Consider the following 26016-nt stretch of genomic DNA (forward strand, 5'->3'; position numbering starts at 1 on the left):
GTGGATGCAGAATCGTCCAGGATTCAGTAACGAAGAAGTACGACAATTGTGTAGTGATGACAAAATAAATATTATCACCCAACGGATCCTCGGACGCTCTCGAGGACCGTTTGGAAGCTGCAGAAAAAGTGGTGAATTCGCATGGCACAGTGTGTGGGCTTACCTGCGACAATCAGAAATCAAAGCTATTTTTGGTTGAACTTGCCTGCCGTGGTTACTCCTCGCTCTGCCGTTGGCTCTTTTTTTGGCGCGCATACCATCTTCTATCCTAGGAATGCTCTTTCACTAAGATAGAAGAGCATCAATCTAGCCCACTTACCACTGGTCTGATTACTACCATCAATCAACTCATATATTACTTTGAGCCACGTCCAAAGCACGACGAATGTGTGAACCGACGTGGTTCGGCTAGTCGAGGCTTCGATGGCTTCCGGGTTGACTTACTCCGATTATTACGCACTGCGTACCCCATCTGATTTTCCCAACTTTGACAATCTTCTTCGCAATGCGTAGGAGCAAGCGCTGTACCTTTTACTTAACCCCACTACCAAGAGCCTTCTCAACCCGAGCGTTCCTAACATTGTTCGTGAAATTTGTGAAACACACCAGTTTCACCAGAGTACACTCTACCAACTTTCTTCCAACTCCCGCTTACACTATCTGATCATGAAGCAGCACAGAGTAAACGGCGTGAGACATAGTTTCCATCCCTGAATAGCCTCTACAACCTTTACGACAGTTCGTTTATTCTGACGCAAAGGCATGAAACTGCCAACAGTGCCAAGTCCACACTACGTATGCACTAACACGGAATGGAAGTGAAAGGGCGGTGCAAGATTTTTAATTGATTGATTGATTGATTGATTGATTGATTGATTGATTGATTGATTGATTGATTGATTGATTGATTGATTGATTGATTGATTGATTGATTGATTGATTGGTTGATTGATTGATTGATTGTAGAGTTTAACGCGCCGACGCAGCGCAGGCAATGAGGCGCGCTGTAGTGGAGTGCTCCGGATTAATTTTGACCACCTGGGAATCTTTCACGTGCGCCGAAATCTCGTACACGTGGGCGTTTTTGCCTTTCGCCTCCATCAGAAAAGCGGCCGCCGCGGCCGGGAATCCAACCCTCGTCTTCGTGCTCAGCAGCACAACGCGGCAAAAGATTTTTAAAAGGCAATTAAGATGACTGTAGTATAGGGTTAGGATGGTAAAACGTTCTTGCGTTTTTGCAGCCGCTCCTTCCCATAGGGGCAATTTGCCGTGCAAGCCGGGTGAAGTTGTAAGATAATTAAGATTACTGGTTTATAGGACCATGTGTAAGACTATGGGTGTCATGGCATGAGATGTAAAAAGTGACATGCTCACGAATACCTACAGACGCGCTTAAGGAAAACATGCGCTTGTCTCCTAAATAGTGCGATCTATATATTAAAGTATTTTGTTTGCAAAGTTCATATGAGGGTTCGCGTCGTGTAGTATCTTGTGCCTTGTATTTAATGAGGGTGTGAACTACGGATAGGCCCTCCTCACACCTGATACGCAGGGGGCCTGGAGATCCAGTGAGCGCGTGAACTGGAGACGTGAGTGTGGGCTATCCGTACCTATATCCGTGACCTTTATAACGTATCTACCGTGCTTCGGTGTGATTCGATTGTGTATTGCTTCAAGTGAGGTTTTATAACCCCAAATGTTTTTTTACTCTGTTCACCCTTGTCGGCTTGCCGTGTTTGCGAAGGTTTAGTTACATGAGTTCTTGTACAGTGGAACACCGCTGATGCGTCCCCCAGACTTACGACGAGCCGCTTCTTACGACGGATCACCGCAGTCCCAGCAAACTCCCCATACAAACAGTGCATTAAAAACCCCGATGATATGATGCTCGGGTGCACGCGGTCCGCCTCATACGACGTTCCCTGGCGCGGATAGACGGGCGTTTTTCCCATATTTTGCACCACTTCACCACCTCGTCCCGTATTTTTTTTATTCTGAACCCACGTTTGACGCTGCTTGATGTGCAAAGATCGCATGCGGGCCAGAACATTCGCTCAACAGACGCAAGCAAGCAGCCGAGTACTCGTGAGCGGGAGTTAAACTTCCATAGGCCCACACGGCAGCAGTATGCCAACACGCCAACCGCGAGAATTTGAAGTTCAGGTGGCTGGAGGACCTTGAATTTGAGGCTCCGTCGAGCCGCCGACGAATGCGAAAACATACGACGCAACACCAGAGTGATGGCCGAGCACACGCTTTCCCCGCCCGCTCGATCCACATTTATTCGTTTCACGACGCTATCTCCGTATATGTCTGCTCTCTGCTTACAGTGTCTTTCAAGGCCGCGTTGTCACTCCGGTCCTTTCTTTGCTGTGGTGCCTTCGATGCATGCGCATGGACGCAAGGTTGGAGACACATATAATCTGGCGCCGCCATTTTGGGTCACTCGGTGGCCGCCTCAGCAAGTCTCTGTAGCAAGACCGCGCGATCATTTTCGCCGCAAAGCAGTTTACTCGCGAATTTTGAATCGTCATATCTATTCCGCATTGCTATAGGTTTTGTGGAAAACGAAAACAGGTATGCGTTGAGCACTCTGACCCTATAGCGACGGCATGTCTCCCCCCTGTACGACAATGCAATGCGGTGTTTTTTTTTCAGCTCCACCGTGTGCTTTCATTCGTTTCGCATAGCCGTGGTAGTTTCCCACTGGTTGTTTTTCCTCTCAATTAGCTCGATGACGTCGGCCTTATCTCGCTTGCGCACGGTGCGGGACTGGTCGGCGATAATTAGCGCCAGGCGGCACGGGTGTCTCGTAGTGCGCGGTACTTGGCTGACGGGCTAGCCCGGACGCCGCGGAGGGGAGGGGGGCACGACATCGGCATCTTTTTTTAACTTGGAATTTCAGCGTGAGGTTCGCAAATCACGCAAGAACGCCCTAAATGAAGTACTTTAAGGAAGTTCTTAGCCCATCTGTCGCATGAGATGATGATGATGATGATGATGATGGTTGGAGTTTTTTGGCCCAAGGCCACCTGGGGCAAAGAGCGCCAAACAACAGTATGTAAAAGAAAATAGTGGCTACTGAAGCCAAAATAACAGCAGTAAAATCAATCAACGGCAATGGTGATGGCTGGTGTATAGAGCCAGTTTTGATTACGCATGATAGGAAATGAGGTTTAAAAACTTAACGTCAGACAAATATTTAAAAACGCGTTGCACAGAGACCATGGCATTGTCACCCAAAAACAAGGAAGGGTGTAGCGGAAAGTGTTGTCTGTATAGTTCCTTGAAGTGTCTGTGTCTTGTTGTGTCGAGTGCCTTGCATGTTATTAGGATGTGGACTACGGATAGGCCCTCCCCACACCTGCTACACACAGGTCTTGGAGAGCTAGTGAGCAGGTGTGAGTGTGTTACATGTGTGTGGCCTATCCGCAACCTAGCTAAGGTAACTTCAATGTGTCTGTTGTGTGAGTCAGTAGCGTATGGTCCCAAGTGTGGTTTTATTACGTGTAACTTGTTATCTGTCTGTTCACTCCAGTGTGTTTGCCATGTGTTGTGAAGTTGGTGTCTGATGTGTGGCTTCATATCTGTGTACGGCAGTGTTGCTATGCCCACTAAATTCAAGAGTGTAGCAGCAGTGGCCATTTCATCTGCCCTTTCATTCCCGGCTATTCCACAATGGCCAGGAACCCAACATATTGTTATTTCAAGACTTGATGCGTATGCCGCCATAAGGGCCTTAAAAACAAGATTGATTACATAATTTTTTGAGCGTTTTCTGGACAAAAGTGCACGTACAACACTAATCTGTAAAACTATGGAATCTGTAAAAACTATGGACTTTGGAATTTGATGTTGGACAATGTGGTCTAAAATAAGTAAAATGCCGTGTGCTTCAGCTGTAAAAATGCTGTTGTGTGAGTTCATTCTTTTTGCCATGTTAAAGTTCAGTCCATGGGCAGCACAAGACACAGCATCAGCTGTCTTTGATGCGTCGGAGTAAAACTCTGCACACTGGTACTTATCCTGCAGGAAGAGGAAATGCTGCATAATAGCTGCCCTTGGTGCCCGGTTTTTGTCGAACTGCACAAAAGACAGGTCACAGGAAACATCCCTGGCCTGCCATGGTGCAATAAAATCAGTGATCGGTGTCTTGTGGATATATGAGAATGACACGGCTAGCTCAGAAGCTTCTGCTCTCACTCTGAGAGGGAACGGCATGGGAATAGATGGACGGTTTAAAAAGAGCTGCTGTGAGGATGCATCATGAATGGTCGAGTTAAGAGGATGATTTGTCAGAGACATGATTTTAGAGGCATACAAAAGGTCAGTGTATATCCTCTGGTGATACAGGGACCATTTGTGGCACTGCATAGAGGCTTTCGACAGGGCTGGTGCAAAAGGCGCCACAAGCAAGGCGAAGCCCCAAATGCAGAACTGGGTCAAGCATTTTAAGTGCCGTTTTCGTTGCAGACCCATATACGACGCTGCCGTAGTCCAAGCGAGATCCTACCAGTGCAGTATACAGACGCAGGAGTAGCTGCTTGTCTGCACCGTACGATTGGTGAGAGACGACTTTAAGGATATTCATAGTTTTTAGGCATTTTTGTTTACGCATTTTCAGATGAGGAAGAAATGTTAATTTGTTGTCGAATATTAGGCCTAAAAACTTGTGCTCCTTTTCTACAGGAATCGACACGCCGTTTAGAGTAATGTCAGGGTCCACATGGATCCCACGAACACGGGTGAACACAACACAAGTACTTTTTACAGGGTTCAGCTTAAAGCCGTTTGTGTCCGCCCAGCCAGCAAGTTTGTTCACGCCGAGCTCGACTTGACGTTCACAGATTGACATATTACATGATTTAAAAGATATTTGTACATCATCTACATAAACTGAACAAGAAATGGTTGGTGGCAATACCTTACGGAGTGAGTTCATCTTAACTATGAAGAGTGTGCAGCTCAAAACACCTCCCTGAGGCACGCCATTTTCCTGAACATGTACATTAGAAAGTGCACTACCAATTCTTACACGGAAAGTTCAGACATGTAGCTAGAAAGTGTGCTGAGCATGTTGCCCGAAACACCGAATGACTTCAAGTCACTCAAGATGCCGTATCGCCATGCCGTGTCGTAGGCCTTTTCCATATCAAAGAAGACTGTTATACAGAACTGTTTGTGAATGAAGGCATCTTTTATGTAGGATTCCAACGCAACAAGCTGATCATTGGTGGAGCGCCCCGCCCTGAAGCCTGCCTGGCAGCTCTCGAGAAGACCGTTGTACTCAAGGAAGTACACGAGCCTGCGATTGATCATCTTCTCGAAAAGCTTGCACAGGCAGCTCGTCAGGGCTATAGGGCGGTAACTTGAGGGGGACGACGGGTCCTTTCCCTCCTTCAAAAAAGCCACTACTACGGCCTCCCTCCAAGACTTTGGAATGTGCCCTGAAAGCCATATTTTATTATATAGATGAAGAAGTGCTTCGAGTGTGTCTGCGTGTAAGTGTTGTAACATTGTGTATGTGATGTTGTCTGGGCCTGGAGCTGAGGGTTTACACGTGCTCAGAGCAGCCCTCAGCTCATGTAGTGAAAACAGGGAGTTGTAAGAAGTCTGTGATTTGTTGTTGTCGCGTAGGGACTTCTTTTCACAACAGGCTTTATGTTTCAGGAAAGTGGTCGTGTAGTGTGCTGAACTGGACACGTGCTGGAAGTGTTGTGCGAGTGTGTCAGCCTGGTCTTCCAGAGTGTGCCCTGTTGTGCTAACCAGGGGCAGGCTGTGTGTCTGTTGTCCTTTTAGCTTGCGTATACGTGTCCATACTTTCCGTGTGTCTGTGTAGGAGTTTATTGATGTTATGAATGTACGCCAACTCTCTCGTTTTGCCTCACGGCGCACACGTTTTCCTAACGCCTTGGCCCGTTTGAACAAGAGGAGGTTTCCCGACGTGGGGTACCGACGAAGGATACCCCACGCCTTGTTCTGGGCCTCTCGCGCCCGCCTACAGTCCTCATTCCACCACGGCCTCCGCTGGTTGCGCGGGGCACCAGAGGCGTGGGGAATGGACTTTTCGGCGGCGTCGAGGATGTGCGCCGTGAGGAGTTGGGTAGCTTCTTCGACGTGTAGGTGTCCTATGGATGTGTGGTGTAGTTTGGATGTCTCTGTAAATGTATTCCAGTTAGCTCGTGCTTCATTGAACCTATTATGGGAAGATGGACTGCATGGGCCTTTACCTATGTATGTGAGTGAGGTGGGGAAGTGGTCACTACCGTATGGGTCAGTGCCCACACCCCACTCGAGGAGAGGAAAGAGAACTGCGGAGCCAATCGCCAAGTCAAGACATGAGTATGTGTTGTGTCCTATGTTATGGTATGTAGGCTGTTTATTGTTGAAAAGGCATGCTCCTGAAGATGTAAGAAATTTCTCTATCAGACGACCTCGGGCATCCGTTCTGGAGGAGCCCCAAAGAGAGTTGTGAGCATTAAGGTCGCCTGTAAGAATGTATGGTTCGGGCAGCTGGTCAACCAGTGCCTCGAAGTCAGAGCTTGAAAGTGCAACATCAGGAGGAATGTATATGGAGCATACCGTTATCAACCTATTAAATATTATTGTTCGAATTGCCACAGCCTCAAGGACAGTGTTCAGAGCGACAGGGTGGCATGCTAAGGATTTCCGAGCAATTATGGCCACACCCCCAGAAGAGTGCGTGCAGCCATCCCTGTCCTTTCTGTATATCAAGTAACTGTTCAAGAAATTTGTGTTCTTGGAATTCAGGTGTGTTTCCTGAACACACATTACACTTGGCTGATTGGCATGCAGAATCTCATATACGTCATCAAGATTTTTAAGAAGGCCTCTACAGTTCCATTGAATTATGTTTTCTCTTCCCATTATTTAGTGTTAGAGCTACTGGAGTGTGTGTGTTTGGTTATGTGTCGTCTTTCGGGGCTGTGACTCTCGCCTTTCTTGGCTTGTCGGGAGGCTTTGGCGTCGGGACGCGTTCCTTGCGGTGCACCGCAGGCAAGAACGGCCCGACGTCCATCTCATCGTCCGATGTCCTGGGTGTGCCCGTCGAACCGGGCCCCCCGGACCTGGACCCCCTTCGGGGGCCCTTCGTTTGAACCGCCACCGCCGCAAGTGTCGGGGGCACCAGAAGTGGCATGGGCGGTGCGGTGGCGGTGGGAGCCGGTGCGGGGCCCGTGGTGTCCATGGCACCCTCCAACGCACTGGAGGACGGGGAGGCAGGGACGGGAGCGGCACCAGTCCCGACGGAAGAGGTTGCCACCACAACCGCTGCTGGCTCAGCGAGCGGTGCGGAGGCGGGTCGGGCTGCCAGAGGCAACCCAGGGGGGGGCGGGGGCGGGACCAAGTCCGACTCGCGGTACTGGGTCCCCGCCGAAACCAGACGCCGCTCCGCCCCCCGGCGAGCTGCGTCGGCGTACCTCCCCAGGGGGAAAGAGGCGAACCTCTTTCGCGCCTCTGGGAAGGTGATGTTCTCTGTTACTTTGACATTGATTATTTTCTTTTCTTGTTGGAATTTCTCGCAAGTGCGGGACCACGCTGCGTGGGGCCCCTGGCAGTTGGCACAGGTGAAACTCTGGGTGTTACAGTTTTCGGATGGGTGGTCATGTTGGCCGCATTTTGCACAGGTAAGGCGGCCGCGGCAGGAGTTTGTGCCATGCCCGAACCGTTGGCACTTGAAGCAGCGCCGTGGGTTCGGGATGTATGGGCGGACAGAACAATGTATGTAACCGGCATTTATGAATTCTGGAAGGGTGCATCGATCGAAGGTCAAGATAATGTGTCTAGTTGCTACCTGTTTATCATCTCGGCGTATTGATATGCGCTTTACAGCCGTGACGCCCTGATCCCTTAAGCCTTCCAAAAGGTCGGCCTCGGTCTCGGACATGAGATCTGCCTCAGAGATCACACCTTGACAGCTGTTGAGGCTGCGGTGGGGTGTGACCCTGACCTCCAGATCTGCCATGCGGGTTTGTTTCAGGAGGATTGTGGATTGCTGCTGAGATTTAACTTCAACTAGCACTTCACCAGTTCTGAGCTTTTTGGCATCATATGTTTTGCCGATGATACCTTCAAGGTATTTAGAAACAAGAAATACAGATTGAGAGGAAACCGGCTTCGATTTGTCTACGGATTCAATGATCAAAAAACGAGGGTAGTTATCTGGCTTTGGGAGCGAGATAGAAGGCAAAGAAGGAAAAGATACTTCGGTGCGGCCCCTTCTAGGGGGCCGATCACGTCTGGGGGGGGGGGGTTTTGATTTATCCATATGGCATAGGAAAAAGCAGGGAGACGGGGGTACTTTCTTCCACAACCTTACCCTGATAGCTGAGGAGGTCCCGGAGCTCCCTGCCTGGTAAACAGACAGGGAGCCCATCCGCCGGAGCTTGACCTGGGCTCCGACGGCCACCGTTAGAGGTTTCTACCCTTCACCTTAAAAAACACATCACCACGGTTGGATCCAGCTTATGTTTGGGGGCTCGGGGTCCGCGGTATCGCCAGTACCGTCACCAAGATTGCTCAAGGTGCCCCGTGCGGGGTTGTCGCATGAGACCGTCTACTAGGCCGCCATTTACCCGCAACCCGGTCGTACGACACCCCTGTAAAGCGACGTTTTGTCGCGGTCCCACTGAAGTCGTAATACCGGGGTTCCACTTATTGCTGTTATATCTACTGTGTTTCTGAGCGCAGCAGCGGCGCCCCTTTCGCCTGCGACCTACTTTTTGCCAATCCCAGAGTAACCTGGCACCTCGTTCGGTATTGAAGAAATATGCGGTAATAATGATGTTACAAACAACATTAATGACGTGTTTTTGCGTGACATTTAGCATGTATAAATGACTGACTCGGCGATACATTGAGTAAAAACAGCGCATGCAATAAGAAAACTGCCGTAAGACTCCGTCGTAAAAATACCGATATCTACATTCATAATTACACTTGCTAAAAAGTTCGAACCGCCCGAGGAACTGTGCACTTTCGAGGCAGTCTTTCGCACGTCATTGTAAAATTCTGCCCCCTTATAGTTTTTTCTCAAAACAAAAACTGCTGCAGAATAGCCTTTTTTACCACTCAATTTTTACCATTTTCTCAAACGGCATGTCGCACCACGCAAGGCGTAGCTGGCATGGTAGTAAATGATTGACAGTAAATGTATTTACGGATGTATGAAAAGCAGACAGCGAGTTCGGAGTTGCTAAGTTTGTATTTGCGCGTTGCTTTCTTACCTTGTATTTGAAAAGGCCCAAACAGATGGCCGATTTTTTGTATAAAAAGAGCTGTGATTTATAAAACATAGGTTCAACTACCTGGTTATCCTTTATAAAATACTCAAGTCTTATATCAACCTAGGTTGGCTATAGGCCTAAGCCCTGTTTGTCGCATTCACCGTATAGGCTTTGGACTGGGCGGGTACGAAAAGCGCAACACCAAGGCGAAGCCCCACGTGCAGGGCTAGGTTGAGCGTGTTTAGCGCTTTTCTCTTGGCTGCTGCATGTTGTGACACTGCCTTAGTCCCTCCGAAAGCCTACCAAGGAGGTATAAAGACGCAGTAACCGATGTTTCGGTATAAAGACGCAGTAACAGATGTTTGTCTACGCCATATGATGTGAGTGAGAGGACATTCAAAATATCGAGTTTTTTATGCATTCAACATTAGGTGTTTCAATTTTTTGATCAAAGGATTTCATCTATCAACGACACTTGAAAACTAGTGATCCTTTTTTTGCAAGTGATCCTTTGTTTGCAATTGTCTATATGGATCCGGCGCTTCCGAGAAAACCCAACGCAACTTCTTTTTCTCGGTTCAGTACGAAACTGCATTTGTCCGACCAGTCAGCGCGTTTGTTCACACCAAGTTGCGCTTGGCGATCGCAGATTGCCAGGTCACCTAATATAAAATATCTTCAATGGCGTCTACATTCATAAAACAGGAAAGTGTTTGTCACAATGGTTTTCGAAGTCAGTCCATCTAAGAATAAACAACATGCTGCTGGAAACCCTACCTTGCGACACATCAGTTTCCTGCACATGTACCATAGAAAGGGAGGAATAAATTTAACACGAAATGTTCTCTTGGACATGGAACAAAAAAAAATGCTCAGCATCTTACCTGGTAGACGAAAAGATGTTAATTGTCCAACAAAATTGTAGCGCGCAGAGGTATCATAGGTTTTTTTCAATATCAAAAAAAGCCGTCATTCAATACTGCTAATGCATGTATGCACCGCTAGTGTATGATTATAAAGAAACAAGTTGACAATTTCTTAATCTTCCCGCCAAGACGCCTGCTTGAAGTGTCTTAAGAAGACAATTATGCTCTCAAATGTACACCAGTCTTCTATTGATCATGTTGATGATGATGATAGTTTGTGCTTAATGGCGCAAGGCCGACGAGGGCAAAGAGCGCCAGAGAAGTTATTTAATGAAAAGAAGTGATTACCACAAAAGGTAGGTATAAAACGTGTAAACTGGACATAGTAAGATCAATAAAGATGATGGTGATGACTGGTGTATAGGGCCAGATTTGATTATGCGTGATAGGAGATGAGGTTTAAAAACTTAACATCTGACAAATACTCAAACACGCGTTTCACAGAAACACTGGCATCGTCACCTAGAAACAATGATGGATGTAGTGGGATATGTTGTCTGTAGAGTTCTCTGAAGTGTTTGTTTCGTGTTGTGTGAAGTGCCTTGCATGTGATTAGAATGTGCACTACGGATAGGGCTTCTCCACACCTGCTGCACTGGTGTCTAGAAGATCCCGTCAGCAGATACGAGTGCGTCGCATGGGTGTGCCCTATCCGCAGCCTACCCAAGGCGCCTTCCGTGTGTCTGTTGTGTGAGTCAGCTGTGTACCGTCCCAAGTGTGGCTTTATTACATGTAGTTTCTTGTCTGTCTGTTCGTCCCAGTGTGTTTGCCATGTTCTGCGTCTGTGTAGGGTATCGCTGTAATGTCTACAGTGTTCCTGAGTGCAGCAGCAGCGCCCCTCTCGTCTGCCAACTCGTTCCCAGCGATCCCTGCGTGTCCTGGGACCCAGCAGAGGACCAGCTTATGCTTTCGTGCATACACGGACATGATAGTGTTAAATACAAGATTAACTATGTGGTTTTTGGGGGGTGTATGCGATGACAGTGCGCGAACAACACTCAAAGAATCTGTATAGATGATGGAATTGGGAATTTGATTTTCAAGAATGTGTCGTACAATCAGTAAAAGTCCATACGCTTCTGCTGAAAAAACTGTTGTGTGCACGTTCATGGTTCTGGCTGCATTAAAATTTGGACCATTAGCAGCGCACGACACCATAGTGGAGGTTTTAGAAGCGTCACTATAAAATTCCGCACATGTGTATTTAAACTGCAAAGACAGAAAGTGCTGCAGTATTGCAGCTCGTGGTACACGCTTTTTATCAAGTCTCATAAAAGAAAGGTCGCACGACACAGGGCGAACTTGCCAAGGCGGTAAACTGTTAGAAAAAGATGACCTGTACACGTCTAAAAACGAAGCACTGAGATCCGAGGCTCGCTCTCTCACTCTAAGTGAAAAGGGCAGAGGAACGGATGGGCGATTTACAAAGAGCAGAGATGTTGATGTATCATTAAAGACAGGATAAAAAGGACGATTATTCAGCGATGAAATTTTAAAAGCATAAAGCAAGTCCATGTATGTTCGTTGGTTCTCAAGGCTCCACTTATTACATTCGACATAAAGACTCTCAGCAGGGCTAGTGCGAAAAGCACCCGACGAAAGACGAAGGCCCAAGTGTAGCACTGGGTCAAGAATTCGCAAGGCTGTCTTAGTCGCCGACCCATATACCACACTGCCATAGTCCAAACGAGACCCAACCAAAGCAGTATACAAGCGAAGCAAGAGTTCTTTGTCGGAACCATAGGATTGGTGTGAGAGAACCTTAAGTGTATTCATTGTTTTGAGACATTTATTTTTAACTTCCTTGATGTGGGGAATGAATGTGAGTTTGTGATCAAACACCACACCCAAGAACTTGTGCTCCTTGTTCACAGGAAGCGACACGCCATTAAGAGTAATGTCTGGGTCCGGATGGACCCCACGCTTCCTGGTGAACACAACGCAGGAGCTTTTTGCAGGATTCAATTTAAACCCATTGTTGTCTGCCCAGCCGGCAAGTTTCTTGACACCAAGCTGGACTTGACGTTCGCAGATTGACATATTACATGATTTAAAGGATATCTGGACGTCATCTACATACATGGAATAAGAGATTGTGGGTGGCAGTGCCTTACCAAGAGAGTTCATTTTTACTATGAAGAGAGTGCAGCTCAACACGCCACCCTGTGGCACGCCATTTTCTTGCACGTGAACCCTTGAGAGTGCACCACCGACTCTCACTCGAAACGTTCTTTCTGACAGGTAACTGACAAGAGTGTTTAACATGTTACCCGAGACACCGAATGACTTCAGGTCACTGAGGATCCCGTAGCGCCAAGCGGTGTCGTAGGCCTTCTCGAGGTCGAAAAAGACAGTTAAACAGTACTGCTTATGCGCGAAGGCATCCTTGATGTACGAATCAAGAGCAACCAGTTGATCGTTCGTCGATCGCCCCACCCTAAAGCCTGCCTGGCAGCCCTCGAGAAGACCGTTGTACTCGAGGAAGTACACGAGCCTGCGATTTACCATCTTCTCGAAGAGCTTGCACAGGCAGCTCGTCAGGGCTATAGGACGGTAGCTTGAGGGGGACGACGGGTCCTTTCCCTCTTTCAGAAAAGCAACAACTATAGCCTTCTTCCAAGAGTTTGGAATGTGCCCCGAAAGCCATATCTTGTTATATAAGTGTAAGAGTGTTAGAAGAGTGTCTGCGTGCAGGTGTTGTATCATTGTGTATGTGATGTTGTCTGGGCCTGGAGCTGAGGGTTTACACGTGCTCGAAGCAGCCCTCAGCTCATGCAGTGAAAACTCTGAGTTATAAGAAGATGTTGACCTATTGTTATCTAGTATAGGTTTCTTTTCGGCTGTTTGTTTGTGTTTCATGAAAGTGTTTGTGTAGTGTGCTGAACTGGACACGTGTTGGAAGTGTTGTGCGAGGGTGTCATCCTGGTCTTCGAGTGTGTCCCCTGTTGTGCTGACCAGAGGCAGGCTGTGTGTTTGTTGTCCTTTGAGTTTCCGTATTCTTGTCCATACTTTCCGTGTGTCTGTGTAGGAGTTTATTGATGTTATGAAGGAACGCCAACTCTCTCGTTTTGCCTCACGGCGCACACGTTTTCCTAACGCCTTGGCCCGTTTGAACAAAATGAGGTTACCCGACGTGGAGTACCGACGAAGGACACCCCACGCCTTGTTCTGGGCCTCTCGCGCCCGCCTACAGTCCTCATTCCACCACGACCTCCGCTGGTTGCGCGGGGCACCAGAGGCGTGGGGAATGGACTTTTCGGCGGCGTCGAGGATGTGCGCCGTGAGCAGTTGGGTAGCTTCTTGGACGTGTAGGTGTCCTATGGATGTGTGGTGTAGTTTGGATGTCTGTGTAAATGTATTCCAGTTAGCTCGTGCTTCATTGAACCTATTATGGGAAGATGGACTGCATGGGCCTTTACCTATGTATGTAAGTGAGGTGGGGAAGTGGTCACTACCGTATGGGTCAGTGCCCACACCCCACTCGAGGAGAGGAAAGAGAACTGCTGAGCCAATCGCCAAGTCAAGACATGAGTATGTGTTGTGTCCTATGTTATGGTATGTAGGCTGTTTACTGTTATAAAGGCATGCTCCAGAAGATGTAAGGAATTTCTCTATCAGGCGACCTCGGGCATTCGTTCTGGAAGAGCCCCAAAGAGAGTTGTGAGCATTAAGGTCGCCTGTAAGGATGTATGGTTCGGGCAGCTGGTCTACCAGCGCCTCGAAGTCAGAGCTTAAAAGTGCAACATCAGGAGGAATGTATATGGAGCATACAGTTATCAACCTATTAAATATTATTAAGCGTATTGCTACAGCCTCAAGGATGGTGTTCAAATTGACAGGGTGGCATGCTAAAGATTTCCGGGCGATTATGGCCACACCCCCAGAAGAGTGTGTGCAGCCATCCCTGTCCTTTCTGTATACCAGGTAACTATTCAAGAAATTTGTGTGTTTAGAATTCAAATGTGTTTCCTGAACACACATTACACTTGGCTGATTAGCATGCAGTATTTCATTTACATCGTCAAGATTTTTAAAGAGGCCTCTGCAGTTCCATTGTACTATGTTCTCTCTTCCCATTATGAAGTGTTCGGAGCTACTGTACTGTGTTGTTTATGTGTCGTCTTTCGGGGCTGTGATTCTCGTCTTTTTGGCTTGTCGGGAGGCTTTGGCGTCGGGACGCGTTCCTTGCGGTGCACCGCAGACAAGAACGGACCGACGTCCATTTCATCCTCGGATGTCCTCGGAGCGCCTGAGGGATCAGGCTCCTTGGACCGCGAACCCTTTGGGGTGCGCTTTTCCTTGCCCGCAACCACCCAGGGATTCAGGAACGCCTCGGATGGCGCAGGCGGTGCGGTGGTGGTGGGAGCTGCTGCTGGCTCCCCCAAGTCCATCTCCTCTGCGCCCTCGCCTGTGGTTTGGGACGCTGGAGTGGAAGTGTAGGATGCAGCATCGCTTCCACCAGACGTGGTTGCGACCACAGCCGCTGCTGGCTCAGCGAGCGGTGCGGAGGCGGGTTGGGCTGCCTGAGGCAACCCAGGGGGGGGCGGAGGCGGGACCAAGTCCGACTCGCGGTACTGGGTCACCGCCCAAACAAGACGCCGCTCCGCCCCCCGGCGAGCTGCGTCGGCGTACCTCCCCAGGGGGAAAGAGGCGAACCTCTTCCGCGCCTCTGGGAAGGTGATGTTCTCTATTACCTTGACATTAATTATCTGTTTCTCCTGCTTAAACTTTTCACATTTTCGCGAGTACGCTGCATGGGATCCCTGGCAGTTGGCACAGTTGAAGGTTTCGGATTCACAATTTTCTGAGGGATGGTCATGCTGACCGCAGTTAGCGCAGGTAAGTCGGCCACGGCAAGAGTTTGTGCCATGCCCGAACCGTTGGCACTTGAAACAGCGCCGTGGGTTCGGGATGTACGGGCAGACATTGCAATGTATATACCCGGCATTTATAGATTCTGGAAGGATGGATCTATCGAAGGTCAGGATAATGTGTTTAGTGGCTATTTGTTTGTCATCGCGGCGTATGAATATGCGCTTTACAGCCGTGACGCCCTGATCCCTTAAGCCTTCCAAAAGGTCGGCATCGGTTTCAGAAATGAGATCTGCCTCAGAGATCACACCCTGAGAGCTGTTGAGGCTGCGGTGGGGTGTGACCTTGATCTCCAGATCTGCCATGCGGGTTTGTTTCAGGAGGATTGCGGACTGCTGCTGAGTTTTTACTTCAACTAGTACTTCGCCTGTTCGTAGTTTTTTTGCCTCGAAAGATTTGCCAATGATTCCTTCAAGGAACTTGGAGACAAGGAATACAGACTGGGAGGAGACGGGTTTCGATTTATCTACTGATTCAAGGACCAAAAACCGAGGATAGTTGTCAGGTTTCGGAGTGTTGATGGTTGGTAGGGATGGAAAAGAAACTTCGGTGCGGCCCCTTTTCGGGGGCCGATCACGTTTGGGGGGGGGTTTGAATTATCCATATGGCATAGAAAAAAGCAGGGAGACGGGGGTACTTTCTCCTTTGACCTTACCCTGGTAGTCAAAGAGGTCCCGGAGCTCCCTGCCTGGTAGACAGACAGGGAGCCCATCGGCCGGAGCTTGACCAAGGCTCCGACGGCCACCGTTTACGGCTTCTACCCTTCACCTTTAAACACGTCGCCACGGTTGGACACGGCTTATGTTGGGAGCTCGGGGTCCGCGGTGTCGCTGCTCACCGTCACCATGAATACTCAAGGTGCCCCGTGCGGGGCTATTGATCATGTTATTAAGCTTCCACCTGCGGCTTGTCAGGCCAATAGGATAATAACTTGCTAGGAATGACTAATCCTTCCCCTCTTTCCAAAAATCTACTACAATACCCTTCCTCCAAGACGTCGGAAAGTGCTCAGTCAGACATACTTTGGAGTATAAGTGCAGGAATATTTCAAGTGTGTATGTGTAAGTGGTGTGTGTAATGTCTGTGCCATGCGCTGAAGGCTCACTAGTGCTCAGCGCTGCCCTCTGCTCATGAAGAAAACACGGGGAGTTTCGAGAAGCGTTTTACCCATTGATGTCATGCACAATTCCTTTAGTGGGATAATTTATGTTGCATGAATGTGTTCCTGCAATGGGAAGCGTTCGCACCACGCAAACACTTCCCAAGAGTTCTTTCCTGCTCAAAAGTGTAGAGTTCTGTCAGGGCCGATGTGGAATACAAGGGGTTTCGCCACGCCCGCGAAATGCGCCATCCAAAATGCCCAGGTTCGCGGCGTCCCCAAGGCAGACGCTGCGAAGGGTTCGACTCACCGACAAGGCGACAACAGGCTCCAAAGGGCCACGATGAACCAGGCGATTGATTGGTCGAACCAGGCGATTGATTGGTCGAGTGGTAACGCGCATAGTGCTCGCCGCGACAGGGCTAAGAACCCCACTGTAACGACGCGCGCCTCAAGTCCAGGCCTCAAACGGGCTGTCATAGCCGAGGCTACACGTCGGCTGCCGGCGAGGAAGGAATACGCCTACATAGCGCGTCCGATTGGAGTTAGGTGCCGGCACCACACTGAACAAGTGGAGGCTAGGTTGCGGTCGAGCCGTGTTTTTCACGCGATCGCTACTCTCCGTCCTCTTTCTCCGCCTCCCGCGAAGCATGCGCGCCCGCTTAAAGGCCCAACCACATGCAGCGTATTTTCGGCGTCGCGCGAGCGTCAGCGTCGTTCGGCGTCAACGCGCGGTCCCGCAGGAGAGGGCGAGTAACCGCATGGAACCGGCGAAATTACGCGCCGGCGTGCGCGCTCGACGCTTCTTTCGGCGTCCAGAACGAGATTAAACAGTCTCCGGTATTTGTCGCGCAGGGACTTCCATTTTTTGTGCATGGTTTCTGCGGCACAAACACACGAAAACAATGACGACTTGTTACAATAACTATGCGCACAGGCTGCAGCTCAAGTGACAAGTGCCTTACCTCCGTCCGCAACAACAGGCGCCACGGATGCTGCCACTTCATCCCACAACGTCTGTTTGCGGGGTTTGTTTTTGTTATCTTTGTGTTTAGCGTGCCATAGAGCGGGGCGGGCTGCGACTGCAGTTATTAATGCCTAAGCGTCAATGTCCGGCATGCCGGCCACCATTAAAACAGCGAGACGGACTGGCACAACCGGAAATTGGCACCAGCGCCGCTCGCGCCGATATCTGGCGAGCGTAGATATCGGCGTCGTCCGAGCGTCAGACCGCGTCACCATGCATTTTGGCGCGCGCGCTGGCGCTCGTCGACGCCGAGCGACGCTGACGGTCGCGCGACGCCGAAAATACGCTGCATGTGGTTGGGCCCTAAGAGCCGCGGAGGCGAAGAAGCATGTTCCTGGGACATGAGGAGCGGCGGCGGGCAGGGCCGTCTTCCCCGCTGTACCGTAGGCCAGCGAGATTACGTAGCGCATGAGCGATCGCGCTCGCGGCCCTTGCGGGAGGAGGGAAAGGGGATGCATGAGATTCCCAGAAAAGATATAAAGTTCATCAAATTTGTATAAAACAGGCAGGACACTGACTGCTGTTCAAATTGACGTTTCGGGATCCGCACGGATCCGTTGTTCTGGAGGACCTGAAGGGGAGCTCCAGACCATCGAAGGCGACCTCAGCAGGCGTGGGTACCCCAAACATTTTATTAGGGAGACAACAAATTTTATCATGCATAACCAGTATCAAAACAGTCAATCTCTGGATAACACTGTGTTAACATGCAATCGTGCTGCGGTTCCGTACATTCGACGTGTAAGCGAAGCCCTAGCTAGTGTCTTCAGAAAATTAGTGTAGAGATCGTTCATGTGCCAGCAAGCAAGCTTAAGGGTGACATGCTGAGTGTGAAGCATCCCCTTCCTCCGCAACCTTTCCCTGGTGTTATCTACAAGGCCCCATGCACCGACTGCGAATGGGTGTACATTGGCGAAAGCGGAAATTTCTCCAGGCATCTTAAGCAGCATACGAATGACGTCACCAAGGGCCATACAATGACAAATGTAGTTGCAGAGCATGCCCAGGAAATAGACCGCACGTTAGACTGGGACAACGCGTGCATCATCGCCATGGAAAAGAATTTTGCAACCAGGCTTTATCTCAAATCATAACTAATTCAGACAACAAGCAACACAATCAATAGGTCATCTGCCTCTCTAAACCACGTGTACTCCCGAACTTTACGTCATGCCCTCAATGCTACTTAAGAACCTGTTGCTTAGCCGCAATTCTATTGTGAAAAAGGGATCCATACGGATACTTAAACGCCAATTTTGTCTCAACATTGGCCCGTGCCCTGCCTTTTTTGTTCAAATGCGTTTACCTGACCAGACGATATTCCGTCGACCTCTCGACAAGGTTCACCAAAGCAATCTCCCTGGCTAGTTGTTCTGACATGATGGAAATAAAATTGCGCTAAAATTGCGTCCCGTCCTTACGCATACACAGGATATGATACTCAGAGTGGCAACACCTTACCAAGTGAGTTCATTTTCACTGTAAACATTATGCAGCTTAGTACCGACCATTCAAAACTTCATTTTCTCAATTCCATTTGCACGTGAACTCTTGTAAGAGCTGAACCAATCCTTATGCGAAATATTCGCTTGTACATGTAGCTATAAAGCGTATTTAAACATCTTCCCCAACAAAACAAAGATCGCAGGTCGCTAAGGATGCCGTAACTCCTAGCACTATCTAAAGCCGTCTTGAGTTCATAAAAGTGTTACCTTTATCGTCTTTGTCGACGCCATTTACCGACAAAAACTTTATCGACGAAGACGTCCTTGGTGTGCGAAACTGAGCCCACAAATTGATCATTGGTGGATCGCTCCAACCTGAACCTTGCCTTACAGCTTATAAAAGGGCCACTGTACTCTAAAATGTACATGAGTCTCCTGTTATGATCATCTCGAAAGTCTTGAAGAAGAAGCCTGTTAGTGCGATGGGACAACTTGCTGCCGAAGAGGGGTTCTTCCCCTCCGCATGGCAAGCCACTACTATAGCCTCCCTCTACAATCTTAGAAGGCGCCCCGAAAGCTTTATTGAAAGGGTGCGTGAATTTTTCAAGAGTGCCTGAGAGTTAGTTTTGTATCATAGTGTCCGTAACGTTGTCTGAGCCTCGAGGTGAAGGCTTGCATTTGGGCAGAGCAGCCCTCGGCTAATGATGAAAAACAGAAGTTGTCAGCAGTTTTTGGTTTGTTGTTGCCACGCAAGGACTTTTATGCTTCAAGAGAGTGTTCCTGTGATGTTCAGAACTCTACACGTGCTCGAGGTGCTGTGCAAGTGTGTTATCGTTTTCTTCAAGTATGTCCCCTGGCGTTCAAACTAGCGGCACGCGGTGTGTCTGATGTTCTTTAGGTTTTCACATTTGTGTCCATACTTAGTGTGTGTCTGTATATGAGTTTATCGACGTGAGAAAGTCCCGCGAACACTGGTTTTTGGCACATGGTGCGCATGCTTGCCAAAAGCTTTTGCCGTTTTGGATGATACGAGGTTGTGACGTGGGGTATCGCCAAATGATACCCCAGGCCTTGTTCTGGTCAGCCCTCGTTCCACCAAGGCCTCCATGGGTTACGCCTCGCAATGCAGGCCTTCGGGGCGGACTTTTTGCGGCATCGAGTATGTGCGCCATGATGAGTTCGGCTAGTTTCTCCATGTGTACGTAGGTTACAGATGTGTTGTGTAGTTTCCATGTTTGTGTAAACGTATTCCGGTTGGCTCTCGCTTTATAAAATCTTTACGGGAATGTGAACGGTTTACGCCTTTGGCTTTCCATGTTAATGATGTAGGAAACTGGTCACTACCATGTGGGTTCGTGCCCACATCCCACTCCAGATATTGGAAAAGTACTGCAGAGGCAATAGGCAAGCAAAGTGCAAGTGTTGTGTCGTAAGTTATGGTATGTAAATGCTTTGTTTTATGGAAGACGCATGCTCCCGATCATAAGACTTTTTCAATCAGCCGAGCACGGGCGTTCGTTTCAGAAGAGCCCCAAAATAAACAGCGCGCTCTGAGCTCGCCTACGACTAGGTGTGGTTTAGGTAATTGATCTAAAAGGACTCAACCTTAGAACTAAATAAAAGGCAATCAGGCAGCACATAGAAGGAGTATACCGTCATTAACCTATTAAAATTGTTTTCCCCATTCCAACAGCTTCCAGGACGGTGTTAATGTGGGTGGCATGACAGCCTAAAGATTTTCCTTCTAAGATTTCCAAACCACCTGATGAGTTTGTACAACCGCCTCTATCCACATAAGACGATGTAGCTAATTTAAAATGAGTGTGCTTGCTTGTTGGGTGTGTTTCGTTAACACATGAAACTTGGATGATTGGAATGTAGTATCTCGTATACATTACCTAGGTTATTATTTGGGCATTGGCAGATCTACTGGATTATGTTTTCCCTTCATTATTTATATCTAAGAGGAACTGGAGTGTCCCTGAGTCTGCGTTTATGTATTTTGCCTATTCTCGGGGGTGGTTTTGTTTTGTTTGTTTGCTCTGTGGCCATGGAAGTTGCAAGACGTTGCCTGCGCTGCAGTGCGCGCAGGTACGGTCCGACTTCCATTTCATCATCGGGCGTCCTCGCAGTTTCCGACAGATTACGCTTCTTGAACGTGCACTCTTTTGGGTGCTCTTAGTTGCAACAGCCACCGACGAGGGTGCCAGGGGTACGACGGGCGGCTCAGGCGGTGGAGCAGAGGTTAACACCACTCAGGTTTAACAGGGCTCAGACCTCAGGTTTAACAGGGCTGATGGAGTGTGAATGGTAAGAGCATCATCACTCCCGACAGAAGTGGTGGCCAGCGGAGCCACCTTAAAATAGGGTCGCATTGATGGGGGCGGGGCGGTACCCCACTGGTGTTCGCTGACGTGGGTCGGCATAGCAACCAGCCGCCTCTGCGCTCCACGGCAAGTTCCGTCGGCATACCTCACCAGAGGGAAGTCAGCAAACTGTCTTCACGTCTCTGAAATGGGGTTGTCCTTTTTATTTTGAGGTTTATAATTTTATTTAGCAGCTGAAATATCTTGTAGGTCCGGGAGTATGCCAGGTGTGATCCGTGGTAATTAGCAGAAGTAAAGACAATGGAGTGACAGCTGTCAGTGGAGTGGTACTGTGAGGCGCATTTCACACATGTTGTCCTGCCCTGACGAAAGCTTGTATCAGCCCGAACTGCTGGGGCACATAAAACATCCGCGCTGCTAAGGTACATGGGGCGACTGCACGTTCAATAAAATCTCCTTTGGTATATTCAGGCAGTCTGGATCATTTAGACGTCAAGACATTGTTTCTTTGGTCTTTCTTTATTGTCTATGAGGATAGTGATTATCCTTACGGCGCTAACCCGTTGATCCTAGAAGCGTTCCAGAAGGACGGCCACTGTTTTTTAGCAGATTTTGCTCAGAGATCACACCCTGCGAGCTGTTGTGGCAATGGCGGGTGCGAACTTTATTTCCAGATCACCCATTCGAGTGGGGGACCTTTGTGGCTTCCTGTACGCTATTTATGTCGAAACGAATTCCGCCTGTTTTTTGTATTATGTCTGCGCAAGGAAGCTATCAAGAACCTTTAATATTATGAAAACAGAATATAAAGCAAATCAGCGTTCTGTTTGTTTGAAGACATTCAAATACAAGAAAGCGAGAATAGTTACGTGGCTTCGGAAAACTTTTGTTTGGAAATAGAGCAAACGATGCTTCGGTGCGGCCCCTTTTAAGGGGCCGATCTTAAAAAAGCGGAGAACTGGTATACCTTCTCCACTTACTTTACTCTGATGGTGCGTCAGGCCCTGGAGCTCCTTGCCTCGTACACCGGGAGGAAACCCGTCGGCTGGAGCTTCAAAGAAGCTCCAAAAGCTACCGTTCGAGGTTTCTGCCGTCTACCTCTCAGCATATCACCCCTGTTGCCGACAGGTTATGTGTGGGGTGTCGGGGTCTGTAGCATGAAGGAAAGAATACAGAGGAGAGGCCTTTAGCACCCCAATGCTTTGCAAAAAGTGTGGAGGAAGTCACGTGGTTTTTCTTGAGCCCATAGACAATATTGCTTACTTGTTTACAACTGCGGCGGCCAAATTTGGGCGAATAGAACGGACAAATTTTTAAGGCGCTTGGTATGTGGCTGCCTCGCTACGCTTGCAAATCAGCGCAGTCGCTACGACTAGGCCAGTTTAAAAAGTCTGCCGTCGGAGGCGTCTGCGCTCGCCATCTTGCGAGCATGTTGCTATGACGACGACAAACGCTACTTTGCCAGGCTTAAGAGCTGAAAAATCGTCCTTCTATCTCAAAAACGAAGGCCGTTTTTCGATTGAAACTTTGGGTGAGGGTTAGAATGGACAAATTGAAGGCGAAATCAACAGCTTAGAAGATGACATCGCACCGAGGAATTAGCGACGAAGCTGTTTTCGCTTCGAAGCCGGAGGGCAGGGCAACGCCATGTTAGTCAAATCAAACCGGAGACAGCAAAGTATGATGGGATAGAGTGCTGGGCTCTGTGGGCTCAAGTCATGGCGGGACTCGGCTTCACAAATGTGACGTCAGGACCTCTCCTAACCTTTTCTTTCCTCCATGGGGTCTGTAGTGTCGATAATACCGTCACCTTGAACATATGTGCCCATTGCGGGGTCTCCTCACCACGGCTGTACGATTCACAAGCCGGACAGCTACGACGATGGTACGCCCATGAAAGTCCTAGCATGTTCTGTTAAACAGTTGCTTAAGCACTTTCCCTTCTAGCCAATATACTTGCAATGGCATGGATACAGGAGTTTGAACTATAAAACTCCACAAATGCAGTCGGTGAAATATGTATCGTGCTTTATGGAGAATTTTTCACGAGTGGCTGCGCACATTTCTGTCAATACTCGTGCACACACTCCTTAGCTTCATGCCAGGTCGATAGACGACATTGCTGTTGTGATGGCCAAATATCTTTGTCAGGAGTGAGAAACCAGAATAGAGATGGGAAGATAGCGATATTTATTCGCCTATCTGAGAGCGTTGCCCGTGCAGCCCGGCCAGCATTCCATTCTCGCTTGTGTCGTCCTCAAGTTCGTCGCCCGTGTTTTCGTCTACCTCACCATCCTGAGTATTTATGTTAATGTATTCCAGTTTTCTCATGCCTCCTTGAGCGTGTGTTTCAGGCTGCTGGCGAACTTTTGCTGGATGTTGATTTCGACCAGGTATTCAGGTGTTATGACTTTCTCAAAAGCGCATTCAAGAAATTTAGAAATGAGGAATACGGACTGGGAAGAAATGGAGTTTGACTTGACCACATGTTCGTTGACCAAAAACGGGTAGTTATCTGGTTTCCAGAGAGTTATGGTTGTAAGAAATGCGAACTAAATGTCGGTGCGACGCCTTTTCAGTGGCTGGTCACGCTTATAAGGTTCATCATTTACCGTATGGGACGTAATAAAAACCGGGAGCTGCGGTTCTTTCAGCACTGACTCTTATTATTTGTAAGTGAGGTTCCTGAGCTCTCTCTCTTCCTGGTAGACAGAAAGGGGGGAGAAAAACATTTCAATTTAACGCAAGTAAATGCAGGCAAGCACAAGCAGAAACAAACGCACTCACGCGAACGCCTCGCTTTGGACCGCCTACAGCTTCAAAAAAAAGTGGATCCCAGGACCTTTTTTACGCATAAAAAGAAGCCCCAGAACCGTAGCCATAAATAAATTCAATGTAAACGCGTTTACACTTCTTCGGAAACTGGCACGGCTGTCTGATACGGACTGCTCGCCTAGCAGCCTTTGCGCCATGGAACAACACAATCGTTTCGTTGGACTGCTAAGATGCGTCAGTTATGACATTGTCTTGACAATTGACAAAGGTGAACTTCATTACCACGATGAACCCGGCTTGGCATGGCGAAATGCAGGCTTGAAATATCAGCATATCTAGTGCTCTTAGTTCTCCCATACTTACGGGTGACCTTTTCTGCCCACACTGAAGTCGACAAGTCTGCGCTCTGCAAATGTTCGTGACCTTCTTCAGATGGTGTTCGCTGAATAATCTAAGCTTCACAGACATGACTAATCGTCTCGTTTCCGTGTTCATTATCACAAGCTGGTTTCCCATTAAATAATAAAAGGCCAAAAAACGTTCACTGGTTCGCCAAGCACCATTTGTCACACTCTACGTAGACTGCTGGTACGAAAGCGCCGCAAAAGCAGCGGAGCCTCAAGTGCAGCACTGGGTCGAGTATTTTGGCGTTATTTTCGGCACCGACCCATACAAAACACTGCGGTGTTCCATCCAAAACCCCAACAAGGCGGTGTACAGACGCACTAGGAGTTGTCGTCACCATAAGAATGGTTTAAGAAGACCTTCAAAATGTGTAATGTTTTAGGCAATTATTTTTCAGTTATTTATGTGTAGGATAAATGTGATTTTTTCGTCGAACACTACACCTAAAATCTCTGCTCCTTTTTGTACAGGAATTAATAGGTCATTAAGTGTTATCTCGTGATCCACATGGATGCCGCGCTTTCAGAAGAATACAAAACAACTACTTTTTTCTGGGTTGAGTTTGAAACCGCTTTTGTCTTCCCACCTAGCAATTTTTTGGCACTTCTCTTTCGGAGATGGACAGGTCACAGGAATTAAAAGATACTTGAATGCAGTCTGCATACATGGCGCAAAAGGTGACTCCGGTAATGCCTTTCGGAGCCAGTTCACGTTAATTATGAATAATGTGGAGCTTAAAGGGACACTGAAGTGATTTGTAAACATTGCGGGATTACTAGCGCAAATTGTAGTCCGGAGTCCATAGGCCATGTTTCGACCACTCTGAGCGCGTTTACGCCAACCTATTTAGTAAAAAATTCGAAAAGTCTGTCTTCCTGTCTGCACCCTCGCCCATTTTCTGTGGCGTTTTCGTGTGACGTCCGCAAGAGATGAACTGGCAATTGGCTGCGCTACTGCACCGCTAGCCGACCTTCCGCGACCGATGATGATGATAGTTGGGTTTTATTGGCGCAAGGCCGACTATGGGCAAAGAGCGCCAAAGAAGAAGTTACTGAATTGTGATGAAACCGTACATACTAAAACATGTGACTAAAAGTAAAAGTGATGCAACAAAAAGACAATGGAGATGGCTGGTGTATAGGGCCAGGACGATTACACGTGATATGACAAGAGCTGCAGAAAGTTTACCTCAGCTAAAAACTTAAAAACACGCTGACTAGAAAACATTGGTTCGTCGGCTAAAAAGTATGATGGGCGCAGAGGAATGTGTCGTCTGTGTGAGTCAGTCATGTAGCGTCCCAGTTGTGGTTTTATTACGCGTAGTTTGTTGTCTGTTTGTTGACTCCAGTGTAATTGCCATGTGTTACGAAGCTGTCGTCTGATGTGTGTCTTTAGGTAGGTGTAAGGTACTGTTGTAATGTCAACTGTAGTCATGAGAGCAGCATCACCAGCCATTTGGTCGGCGGCCTCATTGCCAGGGATTCCACAATGCCCTGGTACCCAGCATATAGTTATTTCAAGATTTGAGGCATATGCAGACATTAGTACCTTGAAAAGAGCATTTATCACATAGTTTCTAGATGACATTCCTAATGACAGTGCCTGTACAACGCTTTGAGAGTATGTGTACAAAATGGACTTGGGAATTTTATGTTTGATGATGTGGTTTGAAACGAGTAAAATGCCGTATGCTTCTGCCGTGTAAATACTGTTATAAAAATTCATTGTTTTGCTTACTCTAAAATTTGGTCCGTGCGCTGCACAAGATACTGTAGAACCGGTTTTCGACGCGTCGCTATAGAATTTTGCGCTCCTGTACTTGTCCTGCAGGAACAGGAAGTGCTGCAGAATTGCATTCCTGGGTACCCTATTTTTTTCTACAAGAGTGAATGACA

Source organism: Haemaphysalis longicornis, unplaced genomic scaffold, assembly GCF_048455015.1.
Source record: "Haemaphysalis longicornis isolate Haplotype H1 unplaced genomic scaffold, Haemaphysalis longicornis Haplotype H1 scaffold_5, whole genome shotgun sequence".
NCBI lineage: Eukaryota > Metazoa > Arthropoda > Arachnida > Ixodida > Ixodidae > Haemaphysalis > Haemaphysalis longicornis.